Source organism: Cibotium barometz, chromosome 55, assembly GCF_041138505.1.
Source record: "Cibotium barometz isolate CiBa-2024 chromosome 55, ASM4113850v1, whole genome shotgun sequence".
Classification (NCBI taxonomy): Eukaryota; Viridiplantae; Streptophyta; class Polypodiopsida; order Cyatheales; family Cibotiaceae; genus Cibotium; species Cibotium barometz.
In genome coordinates, this window is record NC_141100.1 from 18,072,901 (window position 1) to 18,095,695 (window position 22,795).

General features: G+C 38.6%; 1 protein-coding gene across 1 annotated transcript in view; it reads left to right on the plus strand.

Annotated features, from left to right (window-relative positions):
- The window catches only part of LOC147607447 (uncharacterized), a 156,404-nt gene that overhangs the window by 91,728 nt on the left and 41,881 nt on the right, over positions 1-22,795 (plus strand). The window lies entirely within an intron of this gene.

Consider the following 22,795-nt stretch of genomic DNA (forward strand, 5'->3'; position numbering starts at 1 on the left):
CTAGCTCTTCCTTTTCCCAACAAATGAAACCCCTATATTTGGGTTTCAAAGTCAAGAAAACCTCCACCATAAGTCTCTATAACCATGCTATCAAATTGCTCAAATTATATACCAAAGATGAAGTGGTGACAAAAAGCTATGCCTCTCATGCCAACTCCAAATCTTAAGCAAGAATGGAGAGCAATGGCTTTTCCACCTCGACTCATGTGCTGATACCACCTTTAAAGAAGTCCAAAGAGTCCGTGGAATCCAAGTAGCAAGAGGCAACACCTTGCCTATGTGCAATGGCCCTACCTATCCTTGTTCCATCAAAGAAGAACCACACATGGTGCCAAACCCCAAAGAGAAGGGGCACACACTTCTGTGGCATTGCCAAGCAACCCCAGGGCTCAAAAAGATCACCACGACCCCATAACACCTGTGTGCCATACCACGAAAATAACACCAACTCGCAAGCTGGAAGTGAAAGATAAAGCTTAATCAAGTGCGTCAGCAAACTCCCCTGACCGTGGTGGCTTTTGTTGTGGATGGGCAAACAATTCTCCACCCTCGCCTGATAAGCATGCGCACAGTAAGTCTCGAAAGTCCATGTATACATATGTAACATAGTCCCCCATTCAAGTGTACAATCAGTACCTTCACTAGGAATGATAAAAAACACAAAACTCCTAAAACATAACAAGAAAAGCACGTGCACACACACATTTGTACACATGTACACATTCACATGCACGTGCTCACACCTTCGCACATCGTACACACATTTACATTTGAATGTGTACGTGCGCATGTAGATACCTTTGCACACATATTTACATTCGCACGCACACATGCACACACCTTTGCACATTTTGCACACACATTTACATTCGCACGTCCCTTTACACATCGTGCACAACACCCATTTACACATCCATTTGTGCAAACACTCATTTACATTCACGCGCCTGTGCACACATGTATGTGCACCCACTTTTACACCTGTGCGTGTGCCACACCTCCATATGCACCCACCTACATGCACGTGCACATGCACACACTTGTAACCCCACATGTGCGCGCTCATTCACGTGCACTTACACGTGTTCACTTGCACATGCACTTGTAGTCACACACGTGTATCCTTTTGCACATCCTGCACACACGTGCACACTCACTTACACACGTACGTGTGCACACACACATTTGCACAAGCACAAGCACATACACCATACTCTCCGAGTTGTGCGTGCACATTCACGACCACGCACCATGCCCCTTCCCTCCTATTTTCAAAAATTAAAAAACCCCTCCTCCTTTTTAAATTTTTTTTTGTCCCCCCCTTTTTAAACCTTCCCGCCCATGCCCCGCCCACCCTCATTTTAAATTTTTCTTTCCCCCTCTTTTTTTTCTTTTTCTTTTTCCAATTGAAAAAAGCCCCCTCCCTTGCTTTTTCTTTTTCTTTTTTCAATTATTTATAATTTTTTAAAAGGGGCCTTTACTTTTTTATTTTTTCCAATTATAAAGAAAATAAAATAAAAAGGCTTTAATATTTTTTTAAAACAAAAAACCTTAGCAATTGCCTGCATGTATATATATATATATATATATATATATATATAAAAGAGGCACTTGCGCCTATGATTTTCGTCGCCTTCCTACAGCCGACCGCCGCCGCCTCCTCCCGACTGCGCTCTCCTCTCGCCACGCGTCTCCGCCCGCCTGTTGCTGCCGGCCTCAGCCACCACGGTTGTCCTCACGTCCACCGCCGACGTCAACACACATAGCGCTGCCCGCCATTCGCCCTTGTATGGCACTGCCAGCACACACACAAGGATCTCGCCATCACCACTCCACTCCACTCCACTGAGTAGGGCTAATGGCCTGTCACGTCTGCTCACTCTTTTGGGTCTGAGCAATGCGGAGACTCACCTCACGGGCTGGGCTGGAGGAGGTAACGACACTAGTAGCCTCACAAAGGGTCCAACCTACAGACTTGGTGTCCTAAATTCTCTTTTACCTCCAACACGTTTGCTAATAAAATAGGTAATATTTTCTTATTAAAAAAACATTTGACATCTTTCAAAGATTCCTTCTAAAAAAGATCTTTTAAAGGATTAAAAAAAAAACATTGTACTCAATCATGAGTAAAGCATATCCAAAAAATGACAACATTTTGGGCACTCTGTACAAATTTAACATGATACAAAACAACAAATAAACTTAAAAATTTGAGTTTTTTTTATATAAAATATTACTTGAAAAGTAGACAACTTCTCGAATAAAAGTACAAGTTTATACCATAATTTGGAGTCTTACATTAACGATTGGAATGTCAATAAAAAATATTATTATGCTTAGTGCAGCTCCCACACTACTTATTCTTCACTACTACTGAGTCCTCCACTATCACTAGTGGTAGTCACATCCCCTGAAGAAGTTAATGATGCATACTCCTCCTCACTATCCACAAGTACATTTCCCTCCTCTAAAAGAACTCCACTACTTCGTTAGCGTGTAAGCGGCACATTTGGTGATGAAGTGTTTGGATGCTCTCCAACATTTAAAGTAGGAATTTTTTGCTTGAGAATTGATACTGCAGACTTCCGTAATAAGTAACCTGCTTTTGTGAGAGTAAAGTCATAAACTAAAATATCCACATCTACAACAAGTACCGATAGATTAGTGCTTAGAGTGTTTTTGCTTCTCTTTCGTTTTTCTGCCATGAGCGTCGCTTACCATCTCTGGGGTATACTTCCCTTCAAATCCATTTTTGTGTGTTGTCCTGAACCAATGCAAAGTTAAAGAAATTATTTTCTGGGATTCTTCATCTGCATGGATACTTATAACTTTAGCAATCCAAGATGGATGGCCTAAAGCATCCCCATGTGCTAGAGTAGCTACTAAAGTGTCTTCCTTTATGTCTTGTGCATCACCATTCCACATCTCTTGAAGTCATAATAACCGCCTTAAGATAGAGCATCCAGATCCTAAATACATCTCTCGTGATTCACCATATAGTTAGCTATCTGTGTCTCTTGAACTGGGACCGTTGTTATTATTGATGACCATATAAATGTAGTGTTTAAATCCCAATTGTTATTGAAGACATCTCTCAAGTATGTATTCTTGTTCTATGAAGAAGTCATCCCACCATTCTTTTGCTTGATCACCTGCATATTGCTTTGCCTTCTTGATCAACTCCTTCCTCTCCTCAATACACTTCTTAAAATCCACACCACAACCAGTCTTTGCTACCTCCTTTACTTCTTTGGAGCTCTCTAAAGGTGTCATCTTAGCTACCTTCATTATCGTGTTTGAAATAAACTTGAGGAATGCTAAACTACCTGTAGGCAACTACTCTGCACATATGTTGAAAATTTCTTGCTATAAAGCAAAATTTGCTCACTATTCTCTAATCTCTTTATCAAAAAGGCATGTTGGTAGCTTATATCATCGATCTGCTCCAAGCACCGTGTTTTGTCGGCTCTCCGTACATTGACAAAATGTTTGAAATCTAATGTTTCTTTGAGATGAAGTATGACAGGCTTTGGTGTGTAGGCTTGTGCAACAAGTTCCATCATAGTAGGCAAACTAAAAGCATTATGACGTGATAATTTTTTGAAGAATGTGCTGAACATTTGATCAATGTGATCATGAGTGTGGCCAACTACTAGTAGAAAATTGACTTTCACCTTTTGAAAAATCCCTTTGGAGACAAGCATGCCTAGATAGCCAAGAATTATTTTATTTTTATTCTCCCTTATTGTGTTGTTGAGTTGCACAAGTATAGAATGTTTGGTAGTGGTCCTTCCTATGTAGAAATGACATGATGTATAATAGTGATGGTCATGTTTGGATCATTATGAATGTTTGGATAAGTGAAGAAAACTTTTGGATGGACTTGACCATTGTATACTAAGCACCCAACCAAATGCATCTGTAACAATGTATCATCGGTGATGTCCTTGGGTAGCCTTGAGAGGTGAGACAAACATGATTTTTTTTAATCCATTCCATCAATAACTAACCCTAGGTATTTCTTTGGACTTTTGAAACACTTTCTCCTATGATCCATAACTTTCTTTCTTTTATTAGCTTGCTCTTGTCTATGAGTTTTTAGAGCAACTTTGATCATATTCTCCTCTCCAAGACTTGATGCTACCTTTCTTCTTGTCTTCAACCTTGCACATATAGCACACACGGCCATTCTGACCTTGTGTGGGATAGTGATATTAGAGAAGAAGCCTTTCTAAAGTCTTGTAAAATAAGAGTATCTTATGAACCTCTCATTCTTTTCAATCGTTTCATCTCTATACAATGTGTAGACCTCTGTTCATATGAAATTATCAAATAAATGAAATCTACTTGTAGTTGGCATGCACTTTGCATGGTATCTGAAATAACAGTGCATCCAAGTCAAAGCATTCTGACTTGTTAGACCGATTGATAAATATGGATCCAATGGTGTTGACCTTCCCCACTTTTCAAATTTGCACTTCACTCTTTCTAGCCGCATATTTCCCAAGCTTAAGGCAAGTTTGAAAGCAGCCCTACAAACCAAATCACCAGCGAATATGTACTCAAACTTTCCCTTATAGCAAGGAACCAATAAACCACGAAGGAAGATATCTTGATCTTTATTGCTCATATCAAAGTAGCACATATGCATTGTCTTAAGCCTCTACAATCCAATCTTTTCTAAACACTTTTTTTTACAGCACTCCTCTTTGATTGTTGCACTCAATTGCTTGTCTCTACATATAAGTAATCTTTACATTTCTTTGCATGGTAAATCATGCCACGATACAATGGTGAGGATGTTAACTTCTCCATCAAATTCATATCGTCACCCATGGTACTATAATTGCCATTTGAATGAGGTGGAGTGACATGATTATTTGAAGTTCCAACTTCAAATGATGAGAAAGATAGACTTCGCGAGTGCTGTCTGCTTTTGCCTACATTTTTAGACAAACGTTTTCCATTTCTCTTTGCCCCATCTGATAAAGAATAAGAGGATAATGATAGGCCATGTGAATGGGTTGTGAAGAATTTGGGGAACCACCGAATTGGCTAGCAAATGGGGCAACCAATGGAAATTATCTACTCATGATGCTCCTCATCAACACTTGGACTTAGACTAGAGAAATGAGAGATGGGCACTTCCAGTAAACAAGACGCTGGACAATAATATGTAATAAAATTCTAACAAAATTTTAAAAAATATTATTTATGGATAATGTTAGAGATAATGTTACCTGCTACTTTTAGAAGAGTAGGCCTCTTTAAGAGGTAGTAGAGGCTCATTTTCTGATTTCCATTCTACAAGAAGGAGAGAATAGGAGACTAGCAAGAGGAGCAACATAACAAAGATTTACAATTCAAGCCACCATCAATTTTTTCGAAGATGGCAAGGTAGCTCAAAACACTCTCCCAAAAAAATTCCATAAAGATTCTATTTGAAAACTTTTAGGTGTACAATATTTTTTTCCAGAGCTTTTTTTCACACAAACAAAATGTCCAACATCCATGTTGTTACCATTTGGATGTCCAACATCCATTACTACATCATTTAGATGTCCAACAACCATAACCTTTCCATTTGGATGTCGAACATCCATTACTACATCATTTAGATGTCCAACAAACATTATGTTTCAATTTGATTCCAATGGATGTCCAACATCCAATATGTTTCAATTTGGATGTCCAAAATCCATTAATACATCATTTGGATGGCCAACAACTATTATGTTTCAATTTGTATGTCCAATATCCATTTTGTTTCCATTTGGATGTCTAACATCCATTACTACATCTTTGGATGTCCAACAACCATTATGTTTCAATTTGGATGTCCAACATCCATTTTGTTTCCATTTATATGTCTAACATATATGACAATATCATTTGGATATCCAATATCCATTTTGTTTCCATTTAGATGTCCAACTTCCAACATTTAACTTGGAGAAAAAATGTAAACTATCACACCAACTTGTTTGAAAACATTTAAATGTGGGACATCCAATTTTTAGTAACCCTAACCTCTTGTTCTTTGATGCCATCATCAATAGTGGCTGACTATTTATATCACTCTAGGTTGAGTTTAGTGGCAATTTGGATGTTGAACATCCAAATTGCTACAAATGTTTTAAAGTTTTGTGGGGCAATTTGGATGTTGAACATCTAGATTGCTACAAAAGTTTACCTCTCTCCAAACTATGCATGAAAAAGATTCAATGCAAGAAGGCACCTTCTTACAACTAATGTGAACACATGTCTTTGATGGTAAGTGTGGCTTCACATATAGCAACTAACATGTTGTACATGGGTAGGCATTTGCACCCATGTTGTACATGGGTAGGCATTTGCACCTTGTTAATCACAAAGGTTTACTATGGACTTTGGAGTCTGTAGAGGCTAGACAAACTTCAAAGCATGTTCATTGTGCCTTTTAGTTGTATCAATAATCATGTTACATGTATGTACAAGTTAGACAAACTTCAAAGTATGTGCCTTGTAGAACCTAGAGATGCTGATATTACCATGAGTGAGTTGACAATTTGATTATGAGCACCCTCTCACCCATAATGTGTTTGAACCCACTCACCCATAATGTGTTTTGTTATGTTTGGCTATAAGATGATGATATTACCACAAGTTTCCTAACCTAGAGTACTAATTATGCATTTTAATATATGGTATTATTCCTTTCAACAAATTATACCTTTATAGTTTCTTCTCCTACCATGAAATGTAGTTTCATCTTTATAAAACTATGATCACGGCATGCAGTCTTTGATAATCTCCTACTTTAAAAAATCCTTTGATTACAAATGTTTTTCATTGAATTTGTGACATGTGGAAAGTCTTGCTAATGCTAGCCCTAGGTGTAGCACACGTCATCACCTCCATCCTTCTCCTCATAGTAAAGAGGGAGATTTTCCCCTTTGCAAGTTGGTGCTATGTTTTACTTTTGAAGTTTGTTTCATAAACAAATGCCACACCTACAAAGTGATAGGAAATGCCAAGGGACTTGGTATTAGGAGACTTGTGTAATGTGTTGCATTTTACTTGCAAAATTCACCCTTGACCCTTACAATGCCCATGAAGGAGAACCACGTCTTTAAGTTGTGTGTGTATGTGTGTGTTTTTTTGTAGCAATTTGGATGTTGAATATCCAAATTGCTATAAAAAAACACGCCTCTTCTTCCCAAAAAAAGAGAAAGCGAGAGGGTGCTTTTCATACTGTGCTTCCCTTATGGGTAAACTGTGATCACAGCCCATAAGCTTAGCCGGTGGAGCCGTGCAAGGGTGAGCTACTCCACCACACCACTCGGGCCGTTGCACACAACTCGGGCTGCTGCAGAGTGTGGGTAGGCGAAACTATGATGATTGGCGCACTCCATGAAGGTGACAAAGCAATAACTTGTTATAGAACCTTGAAGTGGCACAAATAGTACAAGCCTGTCAGCACTATGCTTTAGTTAGGCCTCATCAATAAGCAGCTCCTCCACCACTCAACCTGTGGCTTTGAGAGCCCTTGTGCCTCTACAACAACAAGATGACCATGTGATGGAATACATCTCAAGCATTTGGTAGAGCCTTGTAGACCACAGGGACTACAAGAGCTACCTCCTCAACCCGTTGCTCTGTTTTGCCAGTGTTCTCCTTGCTTGTTTGGTGGTCCTTGGCAACCATGGCTCCAACCAAAAGGGTCCCCAAGAGCCAAGGATGTGTTCATGTAAGTGTGTCTAACCTTTTGTTTTAATTGAAAAAACCATGTAAAACACATCACTCACAAGCTTCAAGTTCTTCTTGCTTGGTTGTGCTTGTGGCAACCATGGCTCCAACCAAAGGGTCCCCAAGGGCCAAGGGTGTGTTCATGTAAGGGTATCGAACCTTTTGTTTTAATTACAAAAACCAAGTAAAACACATCACCAACAAGCTTCAAGTTGCCAAGAAATAAAGCTTGCTCCAAAAAGTGGCCAAGTGATAAAGTTTCCCAAACCTTACCTGCTCACAAGCTTAAAGTGGCCAAGGGCGCCTACACAAAGCCATCCCATTCGTATTGCCACCACCTCTTCCCTCTTTGCCTTTCCACCCACCTTTGGCCTCACCCCCCTACCCCTCATCAATGCATCTTACCCACTTGCTACTAGAACCTTGAAACTTTGAATTTTAAACAGCAATTATGTATGTTTTTCTTTAAATATTTTACTCTATTTGTGTACCTAAAATTTATGTTTTTGATATGTTTTTTGCTGATTTATTCATTGGAATGCAATGTTTCTTTTTATTTAGGGGAACCAAAAGCAAGAACACAACAAAAAGAGTGACTGAAGAGACAAAAGGGTTTGATTCTCCACCGCAAGCAAAGACTGTCAAGAAGGCCAGAAAAACAGGCTTTGAACCAACAGGAAATATTATTTTGGTCTCAACCATACCAAAGAACAGATCCTTGTTTTCTTCGTTAACAAAATCATCTATATCTAGGGAGAAGAAAGACTCAAGTGTTCGAGATTCTCAAGAGCCACAGAAGGCTCTAAGTTCATAGTCTACCTTTGGAACTATATACAACTTTCCAAAGGGTTCTTCCCATGACAAGGTAAGTAAAGAACTAATTCCAGCTTCTCCAATGTTTCCTAGTTGTGGAGAAGAAACATCTCCTTCTCAAGAGAATTCAAATTCTGATGATGGAGAGATGATTGCTGCAAAGATGGATCCAAGACCATCCCAAAGGAGTAATTCAAAACAACAAGCTACTATGTGGCTCCTTCATAGGGGTACCAGGGTTTTACTAATGCTCCACCTCAAATACCCTCCCTTGCTACTGCTGGTTCCGATGTGTCAAGGCATTCATATCCAAATCATGAGTATTTTCCCCTTGTCTTGCCTCTTTGCAAGAACCCAAGCTCGATACCACATGCTTCTTACTTTGGTGGTGTAACATGCTTCTATTCTCCACATATCTTACCTCTCTAAGCCAAACCTAGATAATGCATGCTTTAGTGAGAGGGATGTTATTTCATGCCATCCCTTTGGCCTTCCTGAGTTTGTGTGATGATGTGGCATGTTTAAGATTTAAAATACTTAAACATACAAGGCAAGCTAGAAAAAAAATTTATTAGTTTCTTTGAAAAAAATTCAAGTGATTTAGTTAGCAAGTTTTAATTAATTAAATTGTAGAGCTTGTGTAATGTTACATTCTTTTATACAGTAAAGCAATCATTAAGATTTCTCATTAATGATATATCAAAATCTATAATTGAATAAACCAATTATAATGCATCATCATTTGAAGTGCTCTAATACTTTTCAACAACAACAATTTCAAATCACAAGTAAACTAAAATTAATTAAATTCAGAGAGAAGAATGTAATGCTAAAAAGATTATTAAAAAACATATTGAGTAAAGTCTAATTGACATACAAAGTTTCTAATTTTCTAAGGAGAAACCTAACACGGCTAAGAGCTATCAAAATCATATGATAACATCCTATTATTGGTGTATATGCATCTTGTTCAATTACAAAGTACCAATTCTCAAATATAAAGTCCTATCAATCCTACTTGTTGTATACCAAAAACTTAACTAGGAATCAAGTATTTGATCTGCAGTTGGGGATCGTTTTTGCCTATCATTATTATTTTCATCTCCCTCCATTATAGCTTCTTATGTGTTTGAAAGCATTAAGACATTGCCTTCGTCTTCCACGTCAGCTAAGTCTGCTAATTCCCCTAGCTTATTAGATAGAGGAGGTAATGGTTCTTTAGAAGCAAACTGTAACTTTTCATTGTTCTCAATAGATGTTATGCCGACCTCTTGGTCTTGATCAGGTAGCTCTACAAAGCCCTTTATTTGCATGGGTATAAAGCATGCTTGAACCTCATCAAGCTCAACATCCACACAATTCCGTTTGTGTTGTAATGTACAAGTTACAGTCGTCCCTATAATAAAGTTTAAATCTTTAAAATGCAAATACATACTTTGAGATCTCTAAGAAAAAAAGTTACATATCCAATATATATCTGTCCCAAAGAAGAGATCCAAAGCCCAATCATCTTGAAGTGAGAAAAGATCAATCAAATGATTGATTAATCGGTGAGGCTTATGATATGGATTTACTAATAATTTGGACTCTGTTACATGACAAAGCTTGCGAGTGACATCGGGGAAAACAAAAACATTAGAGACATTTATTTCTGAAACATGAGCCTTAACACATTTTTTCTCTGTCTTGTCATAATATCCAACTGTCATCATCTCAAAAAAGCTCTTAAAACGAAACCCAAGCATGTGATCAATATTGGATTTGACCTTGTAAAAAGTAGTAAAGTCCTTAAGATGTAAAGCTTTGCATATTGAAATACAAAATAATTTGAAGAAAAAAATCAATTAAACAAAAAACAATGAGACATACCACACTAAAGACTCAAGAGCATGAGTCTCACTCCCCAAAGTAGCATTGATAAACGCTGTTTGCGTAGTACTATGAAAAATAACCACTCGCCAAAGAGAAGCTGTTGTAATAAGCTTGATATCCTTCAACATCTTTAAGACTTGCTTATATGTAAAGGCTTTCCCATCATTAGTAGAGCAAGTCATATTGAATCCATAAGGAATATCAGCCACAATGAAGGTGTATTCTTTTCTAGGAATAATATTAGTAAGATTTGAGACATCACCATTAACAACCTTGTAAAAATAAGCATTTGAAGGCTCCCCTGGATGAAAAAAACTCTTATGGCTCTTCTTCAATTGGTGGAGCAGTATTTCTAAGTAGCAAGTGCTCTTTCTCACATCTAAACGATTCAAATGTACAATGAACTGTTGAGGACAATCACTATCCTCATCATTAGCACTTGATCTCTTCTTTTGTTTGGTATTGCTTGAGGGGGGTTTCTACCATTAAAGAAAATAAACAAATGTTTCAAACTATAATCACCAACTTTAATACAAATAACATTTAGAAATTATCAGACACAAGAACCTAGCACAAACCAAATCATGTATTAAGAAAACCAACAAAGAAAAACTTTACTTATACTAATTCCTTTGTAGTGGATGGATATAAAACATCTATTTTGAAATAAAAAGGATGTTATACATCCATTTTGAAAGAAACTAGATGTTCAACATATATTTTGAAATGAAATGGATATTGAACATCCATTTTGTGCTAATTTGGATGTTGAACATCCATTTCGACACAAAATGGATGTTAAACATCTAGATAGTGCCAAAATCGATATTCAATATCCACCTTCATGCATATATAAATATAAATATAGATGTTGTATATCCATTTCGAAAGAAACTAGAAGTTCAACATATATTTTGAAATGAAATGGATGTCGAACATCCATTTTGTGTTAATTTGGATATTGAACATCCATTTTTACACAAAATGGATGTTAAACATCTAGATAATGCCAAAATGGATATTCAATATCCACCTTCTTGCATCAATTAATATTAGTAATGCATCTGCACTCACCAACAAATCACAATTTGCATTTCTACTAAAAGGCAATCAAATATTGGTGGTTAAAAATTAAAAAATAACTAGCCATAGCAAAGCAATTTAAAACAGACTTAGAAAATTTCTAGAAACATGGGATAAAATTACTATTGTTTAGAATTATAGAACATACCCAATCTCGAAAAGCAAAGTAGAACTCTTGAAGGGAAGCTTGTGAACTTGAGTAGTGTGGATATTGTTCTCGTACTTCCTCCCATGAGTGGCAGCTCAAAAACCACACTTGAATCATTAATTTTCTTTGATGATTTTTGGCCTTTCAATTATTTGCTTTCCCACATGGTAAATATTATTTCTTGAGCATCCCAAATCTCACCGTATGAAATGCTAGTTGGAAAAGTGGATGATACTTTCGTAGCCCATATGATTGCTTCTCCTTCTCCATAATAATTCCAACTTCTTGAAGACACTTTCTTCTAAGGGTAGAGTCTGATTTGCCATTCTTCTCAATGTTGTCCATGAACTCGTGGGGTGAAAGAACTTTATTCAGTCAATGAAAGACATCTTGGCCCAAATCAATGTTCACGGAGAATATTTTCCTTCTCAGATCTTAAAGCTTGCCGTTTTAAAATTTACAAGTTTTTCTTCAATGTTTATAGGTTTTTCCACTAAAATAAAATGCTTAAAATTTTGTCGATCTTTAAAATTGTAAAAATTAACTACACAAGTGAGATCATAAATTTTGCAGGTGTGTTGTAAGGGTTTGCAGGTTTTTTGTGAACACTGGGCCAGATAGTCATTGTCGTTGTTGTGATCCCAAGCCAATAGCTTTGTTTCATCAACAATAAGCCCCACATACACTTTACAATCTGCTCGATCAAAGAAGGGGCTATCTTTGTTTTCCATGTGCAACTCTTTTCTTGCTTTATAGCGGAGTGGGAGCTTCTAATGACATAGTAAGTGTACTCATCAATCTTTGAAATATCAAGACTATTTATCAGGACATTGTGCTGGATTGACAACAAGTAAAATAAAAGGAACCACAATAGCATGTGGATTGAGCTTCATCTTTTTCTTTAAATTCTCTACATGGACAATGTGTGGCTCTCTAATCTCCATAGGCCTTCTTTCTTGTAAGTGTATCAATAGGTGGACGCTCAATCTTTTGAATGTGAAGATTAAGAATCCTACCATCCTCCTCCAATTTTTCTCGCTTGATTTTTTCTCTCATAGCATTTTGTTGTGATGCTATAATACCCGAACTCAACTCTGCTCCAGGTGTGATAGGAACATTGTCTTCATCTTCATCCTCTGAGTTGGAAGATTCTGGAGTTGGTAATCGAGCTTTGATATCTTTCTTAGAACATTTTTTACCCCTAGATGAAGCTCCAATATCTTGCTTACTTTGATAAGCTGGTGTGGCAACAATTTCTTGTTATTTGGAGGTGAGAGCTTGAGATTTTGTTGGACCTTGTGTTGGTTGTGCTTGTAGAAAAGGTGCCAAAGCAATAAGTAAATTACCAGAGGTCCGCAAGGTAGTAAAGAGAGTTGGGGGCCCACATTAACTAATTTGAAGGTTTCCTTGCTGCATAAGAAAATCAATTACACGATCCTTTGTAACAATTGTAAGAAGAACCTGTTCTCCTGCTTCATCTTCTCCTATATAGTCAACATTCAAGACTTTTCCACAAATCTTTTGACCGTCTTTAAGCTTCTATCCATGAATAAGTTTTGCAATAACAAAATATAACGACTTATGTTTAAAAATAAGAGTAATAGAGACCATACCACTTTTAAGTTTGACCGACCAAGTGTGAAAATTAGTCATTTGTATATTAAGTAATATATAATCATTCCCTTACTATAGTAGTTCATGTATTAGCTATCCTCTTCCCTCTTCTTGCTCCCTTGTATGCCATTGGATCTTGATTACTAGATAGGTTTGATTATAGATTGTATTCTTGTATTAATTTTTCCTTCATTACTTGCCTTTTGAGAGAGAGAACCATCAGATGAGAATCATCTCTTGTTGCCTCCATCTAGGCATCTTCACCCCATTAGCAAAGGTGCATTTCATTGTGACAATGGAGTGAGGATGTGATGGAAGAGCTAGCATGCCCACATTGGGAAGTCACATTTGCGTAGCTCTAAGGCAAGACCCAATAACACACTTCCACAAGCCTAATGTAAGTTCTTGACTTGAACACACAGCTTCTTCCATTGTCACGATGAAAAAACAGAGCGTTGGATGTTGATAGTAGTGACAACATCTCGCTTGAAGCAAGACGATACAAGTCACTCGAAGCAATATAACAATGGTTATTGAGAAGTTGCTATAATCAAGGAGGAGAAAGTGGGTGAAAACACAAGAATACAAGAAAGGAAGGGTGAGAAAATGATAAACAAAAGAAATGCATGCAGACATAGCCGTAGTAGAGAAATATCTTGCCACACTACCATTCAAAATGAAAGGATGGCAATGTCATTTACACATTAGTTAAAAATTGAATTATCCCACCTGATTAAAAAAAAACTATGCTTCTTATGCTATCAAAGTACACAAGTTGTTCGAAATACTGCTTTTCAATCCACCTTACATTTCCACCCATTTACTATCTTGGTTGTTTGCTTTGCTTTCTATATTTGGGGAAGTAAGTTACACCTTTGTTTCTCTAAATTCAAATTAAACATTGATTTTTAGCATTAGCTTCTAGAGCTCTACATTAGTGGATTGATTTGTATGTGTTATACACTCTCAGATATGTTTTGTTATGGGTCTATGTGTATATTGTTATACTCTTTTCAATTTGTTTTGTGGTGGGTAAGGAAGTCTAAATCTTCTCAACATGATGGTGGATGAGGTCGGGGTGGCAAAGAATTTAATTTCTACACTTGCTCCTACTCACAGTCTCGCCAAGCCATAAACTTCAATTTTTCTCTAGCGCTTGGTCATGTTCCCCTTCTTTGCTCTCTTATGTTTTTCTCCCTCCCACTGATCTTTCCAACTTGTACACAGCACACTGCTTATGATTACACCATCCCCTGATCTACCTTCTTCTGCAACTTGTCTACCGTTTCAACATAAAATCTTTTATCTCCCTTCGCATAGATTTGTTTAAGGTGCACCTGGGGACTTTGGTTTTAGAGTCTTTTATCTCTTCTAACACAAATTTGTTTGTTTAGGGTTCACTAGTAATTTATGCAAGAGCCTTTGGTTTCAAACTTTTCTTAAGGTGGGATAGGCACACCAACACTTCTAAAGAGACACGAAGACATAGGCTTTTTATGGTTGGCAAAGCTGAGAATATCTATAAGATTTTAAAGGAGCTAAAACAAAGCACACATAGGCTTTTTAGGGTTTTTTGTAGAGATAAGAATGCTTCCTAGAGTTTTTTTGACAAGGACAAAGAGGGCTCACACACGATGGATGGACTTAATAAACTTACTCTGCTCAAGAGACAGTCAATATTTTCATAGATAGAGCTTGGGACTCCTTACTTATCATCCTCATATGTGTCAAAGAAAGTTATGCCCATTATAGAACTATGGAGAGCCCTTTTAAGAGAAGAAGAAGAAGAAGACCCGAAGAGTTTAACAAAGATAAAGGATTATACCACCCTCATGGCAATAGCTTAAGTTTTCCCGGTGGCATCAAATAAAAGTTTTGGAAGGTGTGGCACATGGTAAACTTGGCTTCATGATCAATTATGCTACTAGCATTGGCAAGAGTTTTACATTAGAGTACGTCATTAGGATATTGAGGAGGTTTCTTGGTAAGAAATCTATGCAGGTTACCATATCTATATATCTAGCAACTTGTAGAGTTCTTAGCAGCAAAAAAGATTTGAGAAGGTGATGGGAGTAATTAGCTAAGATTCTCATCATCGATGACATTTGAGAAAGCAATGGGAGTTGACCTGGATTTTCATCATCGATGATATGATGAGCATGATAGATGGGAGTCTTTATCAAAATGTTGAATGAGATTTTAAAAAAAGTGCATAGTCCTCAAACACTTGAAAACCCAAGAATGTGCTAGCTGCTTTTTGACCTTATACCTTGTGTTTCCACACTTGCATGTTGCTATACACTCAATAGCAAGGTGCTTAGAGCTTTGACAAAGTGCATGTACCAAGATTTCAAAGTGTTGCAGGAGCATAAAGATATAAACTTTTCAAATTCAAGTTTTCAAAACTCAAAGATTTGTAAACTCAAAGGCTTTCAAGAAACAATTTTCCCAAGGAAGGACACATTTCTTGGTCTTGAATTTTTTTGTAGACACATTTCTTGGTCTTGAATTTTTTTGTAGAGAGAGTGTGCTAGCTCTCTATAAAAATATGGGGTGTGTGTGTGTGTGTGTGTGTGTGTGTGTACATATATATATACACATACACATACACGTGTATATATATATATATATGCACGTGTGTGTGTGTGTGTGTGTGTGTGTGTGTGTGTACACACACACACAAATATATAGGGTTCCATAAAGCTTTTCAGATTCAAGTTTTCAGAACTCAAAGGCTTTTAAGAAACAATGTTCCCTAGTCTTGAAATTTTTTGGAGAGAAAGTGTGCCAGCTCTCCAACCATAATATGAAAATATCGTTATTCATATATATAATTGATATAATAGTTCAAAATTCCTACCTTGCTTACACTAATATGCACAAGCACATGCACACTATGATGTTCTCTTGTAAGATCCATTCTTGCATGCATGCTTGCATGTTGCTATAGACTCAGTATAAAGGTGCTTAGAGCATTGGCAAAGTGCTTGCATGATGCTACAGAATCAATATAAAGATGCTTCTATGCTTAGAGCATATAACGGTGCTTAGAGCATTGAAAAAGTGCATGTCAAGTTTTTCAAGTGTTACATGAAGCTTTTCAAATTCAAGTTTTGAAAACTCAAAGGTTTTCAAGATTTTGAAAATTCATGGGCTTTCAAGAACCAATTTTCTACAGACTCAATATAAAGATACTTAGAGCGTATAACGGTGCTTAGAGCATTGACAAAGTGCATGTCAAGTTTTTTATGTGTTACATGAAGATATCAAGCTTTTCAAATTCAAGTTTTGAAAACTCAAAGGTTTGCAAGATTTTGAAAACTCAGAGGCTTTCAAGAACCAAATTTTTATGATGAATTTCAAGGTGACATTAAATTTTCAAATAGTTGTAGGTATTCTATATTGTTATGTATGTATGTATGCATGCATGTAGGTGCTCATGTTTGTACATTGTTATGTATACATGTAGAGAGAGAAGGAGAGAGGGAGGGAGAGAGATCAACATTTTTTTGGGAATAATAAGTATATATTTATATTAACAAGGCAAAAGCAGCCATTTACAACAAGTCTTTTTATACCACTACCACATCACTTCTAATCCCAGTCACTATTGAGAAGATCACATATTAGATCCCACGTCTCATCCTCCCAAACAAAAGAAATCTGCCAAGATATATGGTACCCCAACTACATATAAGGAACCAATAGAATATCCGAAGTGAATCCCTAGGGATCTACTCTTCTTAAAATAGTCACCCTTGGTCCAGGCTGTCACTACCCACAAGTCTCCTACCCACAAGGTTTTCAATTAGGGCGAGAAAAGTATTCACTAATTGCTTCTCTTTTTGGTACCACCTTTTAGTATTGAGCCCAAACTTGGGATATTTGGTCCTCACATCTTTCCAAGTGTACACATGTCACATATCAACAAATATTAGGGTACCGTAGTATGTGTTAATATCCCATCAACTAAGGCATACATCACCTAATACTTGCATGTAAAGCCTAGACTGCCTCAACAAACAAATCATTATTCAACTATTGATATAAAATACATACCAAAAATAGTGCACTCAGAGGCCAAAGAAAAAGAAAAGTACTCCACAACACCGTCCACAAAAGCCTATTTGAGTTCCTCACAAAGAACTCCACCAAGTCAACAAGTGTGGGTACCAAAAAGATTACTGTAAGCACAAGGGTACTACCAAAATACTAACGAAGCTTGGATTCCCAAGCGCATCACAAAGTCCCCTAAGCTTGCACAAAGAAGGAAGCCTCAGCACTAAGCACATCCACCACCTATTTATAATGTTCATCAAAGATGGGTGCCTATGCATGTGCTTCAACAACAAGGATACTATTATAGTAATCCCATCATATGGTTGCCAAAATTGAACAATGTGAAGAAAGCCTCACCACCGACTTCAACCCCAACACCTTCACCTAAAGTTTGACAACAATGGAAGCCCAAGCACTCAACCACTCTCGTGCATTCAGCACCTACACAAGAGCTTGTGTGTTCAAGCAAACAACCATCAGTCTTACCTACTCCCTCGACAACATTTGAGCAACAAATTCAAGAATCAATACCCATGTCTACAACGGAAGACTTATGAGCGCATCAAGACAAAATAACAATGCTCTTGTCACCCCTTCGGATGTGAAAAATAAGTGCACAAGAACCTGTTGCTCGCAAGTCATGCTCTAGCTGACCCATAAAATTAATTAAAATAAAAAACCATCAAGGTCAAAACCTGTAACTTCATAGGGTCAAAACCTGCAATTTCATGGAATTCCATCTCACGGAATTACCCTTCACGGAATTCCAGTTCACGGCCTACACTTTTACGGAAACACCATTTCACAAAATATCCCTTCATAGCCAAAAAACCTACAATCTCATGGGATTAGGCCATTTCACGGAATATCCCTTCACGGCCAAAAAACTTGCAATCTCACGAGTTCAGGTTTCTCATGAATTACAGTCTCACGGCTTAAGAACGTGCACTTTTACGAATTAAGCCATATTACGAGCACAGGTAGTGATTAATGGCAAATTATCAGCACCTTTTGAGCTCAATCCTCATTCACAGAAACTTGAGCTCTCACAGGATGTTGGAGAGACCACAATGGAGAAACATTCCATTTGTGCCTCTGTTCTTCAACAGAATCATGATTAAACCCTCTGGATCGAAGCTGGTGAGTGAGGAGCTTTTGGTCCTCATGGAACAGAGTAAAAGAACTCCTTTGCCTGTCAAAGAGCACTAAGAAAGTTGTTGGCTTCTTTTGTAAAGACACTATATGATTCTCCATCTGCCTACAGAATAGTGTGGATACCGACAGCTTGAAGAGAGACCATAAATTATCAAAAAAGAGAATTCAATGCTGGGAAGATATATGGGGTTTCACAACTCAAGCATGGTATGAAGCAGACAAGCTAAGGATGCTATACAGAATCAACAGAGGATCTTCTTTTCATTCAATCCAAGATAACCCAATGGGATCCTGACAAGGCAATGCTCATATAGTGCAGAAGCCCCCTCACCCTAGATGCATTCAATTGGGGACATTCCAACTCGTTGTTGCCCATCCCTCCCCTGCCTATCAATGGAATGCTAATGCATGTGAGGCTAAACTTAAAATGGAAAATCCTTTGGGATAGAAAACAGTGGAAATTTTGCTTTTCTAAAATCTAGTCCTGAAGATGATTCTCAAAGCAGACAAGACTATCTGCCGAGCTCAGCAATCACGGATTGAAGACGAAGAGATTCTTGCTATGAACGAAGCTCATGAAGAGTCAACCATGTGAGTCAGGAACAAGAATGGAAGGAGGTGGGAAACCAATTGACAGAGGAAGAAGAAGAGCCTGCTTAAGCTATTTTGGAGTTAACTAATCTGAAGAACACTATCCAGGAGTTGAGTTAAGCTTCTCTAAAAAGCCTGATGTATCTGACATGTTAGTCTTTTGAATAATACAAAATATATCTCATTCTGATTTTTTTTTAAATCCTCATTTTTTCCCATTTTAAAGTTAAGCTATCCTCCTTGAAATTTGACAACTAGAGGTGTGTAACTTTGAAATTCAATTATAGGTGGAAGAGATAATGATATCAAAAATGTTGATCTATCTATCATGAAATGAAACACTTATCCCATTTTTTTAGTTTGCCATAGAATCTTTCAATAGCCCTTGGTGTTAGTCACTCCCACCCCAAAAGACACCCCCAAGTGTTTGATAATTTATCCCTTTCTAATGACTTCACACCCTCATCTTTCCATATCAAAGCTATCCTCCTTAGTCAAGTTGTTGATCCTAGATTTATGTATATATCTGGAACCAAAGGCCTCAGCAAACATCTGAACGAACTACAAAGCATTCCTCACATTCTCATTATCATGTTCCCCTCTGATAGAATTTAGAGAGTGCCATTGAAAAAGATTATAGCCCCAATTAGAGACTTCATTTGGAGGAATTGCAATGATGGCAGAAAGGCATTTGCATGGTTGGCCTGGGATAAAGTAAGCTTGCCCAAAAAGATGGAAGGATTGGGGATTCTTTACTTGCCTACTCATGCTAAGGCTAGGGTGGTAATTAACCTACCTAAATTTCTTCAACAGAAAGGAATCTGGACCAAGATGCTCAGAGAGGTGGTGGAAGAATCAGTGGTGCAACTTAAAGGTAAGTGGATTGGGTTGGACTGGAGAGATAAGCTGCTATCATTTGCTCCTCTGAAAATTGTGGACTCCCCCCTCTGCAATTTCTATGCTTGAATTGGAAAGAGGTGATGGGTTTAATTAAATGGAATGGGTGCACTAGAGCCTCTAGGAATTCCTTCTTCAGCTTGAGCATTTGGTGGACCCATGGGTCCCCCCCCCCCCCCCCCCCCTTGGCTCAACTTAATACAAGGATAGCTAGAGGGATAAACAATAGGGGATTAAGAAGACTAGGGGACCTCTGGTACTTTTCATAGGTGGGATGGAAAGAGGTGCATTAGATCGAAGGGGAATTTGGAGTAAGAGTAAGTTACAGGTGTTGAATTTTGTGTTAGAAGAGGTTGAGAAAGGTTGGACCTCCACAGTCTTCAATGGAGCCTCTTGGATACATGATTGGGCATGGTTCAATGGGGTTAAACTGAATAGAATAACTACCAACTAAAGGCATTATATGAGGAAATGACTAAGAGAGATTAATTTCACAAACTATAACAAAATTTGGAAAGTTAGGTGGTGCTTGAGTACTTGGAGGAAGAGGTGGAGTCTAATATGGGAATCGCAGATTCCAGTGAAAGCTCATATATTTTTATGGAGAGTATGTTTGTTGGCTTTACCCCTTGGATTTAAACTGCATCAAATGCTTTATATGAGCATGTCTTCGGGCGCATACGATGCCTCGGGGGCGTGATGTTATTGCTAGCACCATAGGTGTGAAGCAAGGATGCCCACTCTCTCCTACACTATTTGGGCTATACATCGATGAGGTGGCTGACTTCATTGGTCACGGTGGTAGGTACCACAGTCCACATTATGATATATGCAGATGATATTATTCTAGTCTCTGAGTCGTGGATGGGACTACAGCACCATCTCCATGCACTCGATGACTTCTGCACACACAGAGGGGGCTTACAGTGAACCTTGGGAAAACCAAGGCCATGATTTCCCACACCTCAGGTCCAGTTCGACGAGAGGCCATCTTCACACTAGCAGGAGGACAGGTAGAGGTGGTAGACTAATATGTGTACCTGGGGATTACATTTACGACTCCGCCAGGAAGATTTACTATGGCGGCACAAGCAACCAGGGATAGACTCACACGAGGGTATGCAGCTCTGGCCATGCTAGAGAGACAGTGTCACCAGGCACACTTCCAGGAGCTCCGCATGAAGGGGTGGTTGTTTGACACTCTAGTCACCCCTGCTTTGATGTACGCTGCAACAATATGGGCACCTAGGCTCGCCACCCCCACATGGTCTCAGATAGAGAGGCCTCAGATTCTCATGCTCTCACAGATGATCCGCAGCAAACCCTCCGTCCCACATGAAATTGTTCGGACGGAGTTTGTTGCACCTCCTATGCTAGTAGAGACCCTCTTCCAGACGATCTGCTTCATACAGAGGATCAGAGATATGCCATCAGATTGACTCTCACATAGAGCTTTTGAGGCGTCCAGACAGCTCGCAGAGAGTGGAGATAGGAGATCATGGTATTCACAGATGATACAGTGGCTCACTCAGCATGGTCTTGACATAGATCACCTGCCACCTTTCCAATATGATATACATGCACCACACATCTAGTTCTCACAGTGAGAGGAACAAAGTCCTTCGATAGGATTTATGGCAGCGATACACTCAAGAGACTTGGATTACACCCAGTCAGCCTCTACCGCCGAAGATGCTATACTACAGGGATCAATTTATGCGTATCTCAACGGATGGATTCATACAGAGACCTGGATACATGGATGTGTATGCCTCACAGTGCCCGAGTGGCGATTGGCCAGCTCAGAGTGTCATCACACTAGCTTGAGATTGAGGCAGGTAGGGCAGCACAGATCCCCAGAGCAAAGAGGATATGCAGACTATGCCAAGAGGAGGTTGAGAGTGAGGAACATTATGTATGCAGATGCAAAGCATAGTGTCATTAGAGAGAGATACACCACCATCTTCAGTGGGACATCCCTCACTCCGCCAGATCATGGAGTCCGTAGACCAACGCAAATTTGGCCAGTTCTTGCTAGAGACACAACGCCGCAGAGAGACACTGCTATGGACTCATACCACAGGGAGAGGTGGGCGACAGCTCCAGCTCACTGATTTCTTCCAGAGATCTATCCCAGTGCCTATCCTGACCTAGGAGGGGGTTACACTTCAGCGCGCTACGGACCTCCGAGCCAGACGGAGACCGAGCACCACGCTACCAGACTCCCAAACTACATCAGAGGAAGATCACAAAGATACGGGCTCAACATCAACACCATATCCAGGAGTGGCTAGCTCACTTACACTCACATCCGGAGATCATGCTCCGAGGTATTTTTACCTCGCCAATGCCTATGTATCACATATTACACCCCCATTATGGTACTGATTGGAGCTAGACAGATCTGCATGGCATTCTTGTATACCCTGCGCATATAGGTTGCATACTGAGCCTCTAGTAGTAGTGCTCCATCCATCACACCCCCCCACTAGCTTAGTACTTTCATAGTTTATTTCATGTTCATTTTGTCCTTTTTTTTTTCTGGACCTCTAGAAGACATTGACAGTTGTACATTGATTTGTCTCATAGGCCGAGTTCGGCCTCTAGTAGACGTTAATACAGCTTTCTTTCTTTCTTTCTTTCTCTCTGTGAAGGACGATATTACTGCATGACCACATATTGTTATCATGTAGCATCACATAGACAATGAAGCTTATGTAGCTTGTTTCATAGAGTTTTTTTTTTCCATTGTTCAAATTCACTATGGATACATTGTACTACCTTTCTTTGGCCTCATTGACCACTAGGTTTTTTGAAAACGTCAATATATTTTTC